Here is a 3,228-nt window from a genome sequence, read left to right on the forward strand (position 1 = left end):
GGTTAGGCATGGGTTAAGGTCAGGGTTAGGGTTGGGGATAGGGTTGGGGTTAGGTGCCTTTAAGTCAGCGGTGGCAGCGTTGCCTGGCAGACGACGCTGGGGGCATAAAACACCATTGAGTGCCCATTACACTCTGCGGACCTGAGGACAGAGCTCTCACTTGAACAGTGCGGCCCTCTGATGGACCTGATCGGCTTGCTGTGAGGAAACTGGACAGGTGACAAGACAACCAGTGTTGTGAAAGAGTGCAGGCGACAGCAGGCTGTTTAACTCTCTCTCTCTCTCTCTCTCTGTCTCTCACTCTCTCTCATTCCATCTCTCTCTATCACTCCCACATGGCAAATCCGTCTGGTCTGTCTGTCAAAGAGTCAGGTGGATTGTGGCTTTGAATCAACGTCAAAATCACACAGACACACACTCTGTCCGTCATGATCTCATCAGCGTCACTGGCGCCACTACAGTAGGTGAGAGAAGCTCATTAGTTGAATCTCCATTCACATTTTACATTTAGCAGGATCCAGCCCCCCGACTCATCATCCATTATATAGACACGTCTACATCAACATCCATCCTCTCCGACTTGTGTATGTGTTTACACAACACAACCCTGTCCAAATTCCATGCATAAGTTAGGCATATTGGGTCAAGAATACTTTTCTTACAGCATGGTCAGTATAAGTTTGGCCTATAGGGTCAAGACTACTTTTCTTACAGCATGGTCAGCATGCACACCACTCATTGCAGTTCACTCAGAGCATGTGCTATCTCTCCTAGATAGCAGATGTCACATCTTCTCTATCTGACACAGTGTACTGATGATGCTCACAACTTGCGTACAATGATAATGTGCGATCACTTGCTGTGATCTAATATGTGACTATACGTGACTTCCTGTAGCTTACAGACAGACCAGGGCACTTATAAATCCAGGGTCATGGGTTTCATTGCATAGGGAATCCCTGACCTGATAAGGGAGTACGTTGTACAGTAAGTCAGTGTTGATAAAACTCCTGCCTAACCTACACTTCAGCTCTCTGAGTTATTCTGCAGGTGAGGAGATAGCCGCTGTTGACGTATAGGAGTTAGCTCATAACATTGATACTGTTAATCTGTTGCTGAGGCACGCTTGAAGACATGCTCTGTACCCATGAAACCACGTAGTTTTGGGTTAAACAACATGTTCCCTGACTTTCTAGAACTTTCTGTTCTGGCCCTGCAACGTCAAAAAACGGCTGCTGTCATCCCCATTACTCAACGGTGTCGAAGCTGACATGATGGACGCTGTGGCACGCTAGCGCAGCACCGTGCGGAGCAACGCAGCGAAGGTGAGATTGTCCGACAGGTTCAAACCTGCCGTGTAATGTCCTTCCTGAGCTCCAGCACGCGGTGAGCGCTACAGGCGCTCTATGTTTGAACATCCCTGACATGATCTACACCTCGGCTGGGAGGTGCTACAGATTTTTGTGGTGGAGCACCCGGAGGCCTGAGTGAGAGAGAGAGAGAGAGAGTGAGAGAGAGAGAGAGAGAGAGAGAGAGAGAGAGAGAATGTTTTACTGGGTGATTTGTACTGCGGGACGTTAATTAGCCTTTCGGAGACGAGTTATGGGTGTGTAGAGAGGATGAAAGAGAAGTGGTTCTTATCTTGCGCTTCTGGTTCATGGAGGTGAGAGATCGATGCTGACGGAGAGCGCAAGCCTCTTCCTTTCAAGGTGGCCACGTGTGCATGAACATATGTGCTTTTTTGGAGTGTATATATGAATGTTTCATAGCTGCCAAACCCTCACACATTGGATTGCCGTGGGAGCGTGTGGAGCCAATCAAATGAATGAATCTCACGGTCAATATGTGAGAGTTGGCAACTCTGGTGTTTACTTGTAAGTGTATACATGTATGTTTATTTGTGAGTGTAGACATATTTATTTAGGAACTTCTTGGAATTCTCTGAAGGATTGAAGGACAATCACTCTGTCATATTGCTGACAGGAGTCAATCTGTCAATCAGTAGGAATGAGCCTGTGTGTATCTCCTTCACTCTGTCAACAGCAAGTCACATGGAGCATTCCCAAAGTCCCCTGCACCCTCTCCCTCTATAACACACAACAGTGTCCTGGAGAGCCCCAGAGAGCCCTGGAGATAACTCATGCATGCATGGGATGCATACAGCATGCGCAAGCTCACACACACACACACAGACACACAGACACACACACATACACACACACACACACACACACACACACACACACACAGACACACACATACACACACATACACACACACACACACACACACACACACACACAGACACACACATACACACACATACACAGACACACACACACACACACACACAGGCTCCTCTCAAATACCAGGCCCTCCTAGAGGATTCCTGGGCTGTCAGACAGTCAGACAGAGATGGCCGCTTCACCCCCTGGGCTTATAAGGACGAGAGGCATGGGCAGGGGTTCTGGCCACACAGACACACACACACACACACATGTACACAACACACACACACACACACACACACACACACACACACACACACACACAAACACACACACACACACACACACACACACACACACACACACACACACACACACACACACAAACACACACACACACGCACACACACACACACAGCCACATACACACACATATGCACACACACACACACAGTGTTTGGAGAGCTGTCTATGTAGAGGCCTGTTGTCTGACGGGCTTTAAGCTCTCGGACTCCACGCTGGTGAATCCCAGCTCAGGTTAGATAACAGCCCAGAGGTACAACTCAAACTCTGGATCGTCTGGAACGCAGTTCCACACACACACACACACACGCACACACACACACACACACACACACACATACACACACACACACACACACACACACGCACATACACACACACACACACACACACCTGCGGTTCCTCTCGTACTGAGCAGGATTACCATTGCAACAATACATCATCAGTAGGGTAAAACTAACTAAAAACTCTCGGTCTAAACGACGGTCTAAACCCAGCTCACGTTCCCTATACTGTAAGTGGGTGAACAATCCAACACTTGGTGAATTCTGCTTCACAATGATAGGAATAGCCGACATCGAATAACTCCACAGAAAACACAACACACACACACACACAAACACACACACACACACAAAACAGCCCAGAGACAGCTCAACCTCTGGATCCTCTGGAACGCAGGGCTGTACTGAAGACA

General features: G+C 48.2%; 1 long non-coding RNA gene across 1 annotated transcript in view; it reads right to left on the reverse strand.

Annotated features, from left to right (window-relative positions):
- Positions 1 to 2,992, reverse strand: part of LOC121698043 — a 14,571-nt gene extending 11,579 nt beyond the window's left edge. Inside the window, exon 1 of the long non-coding RNA XR_006026681.1 lies at positions 2,923 to 2,992. This is a non-coding gene — a long non-coding RNA (uncharacterized LOC121698043). The remainder of the gene's footprint in view (positions 1 to 2,922) is intronic.
- Between the last annotated feature and the right edge of the window lie 236 nt (positions 2,993 to 3,228).

The sequence above is a fragment of the Alosa sapidissima genome, chromosome 23 (assembly GCF_018492685.1).
Source record: "Alosa sapidissima isolate fAloSap1 chromosome 23, fAloSap1.pri, whole genome shotgun sequence".
NCBI classification, from domain to species: domain Eukaryota; kingdom Metazoa; phylum Chordata; class Actinopteri; order Clupeiformes; family Clupeidae; genus Alosa; species Alosa sapidissima.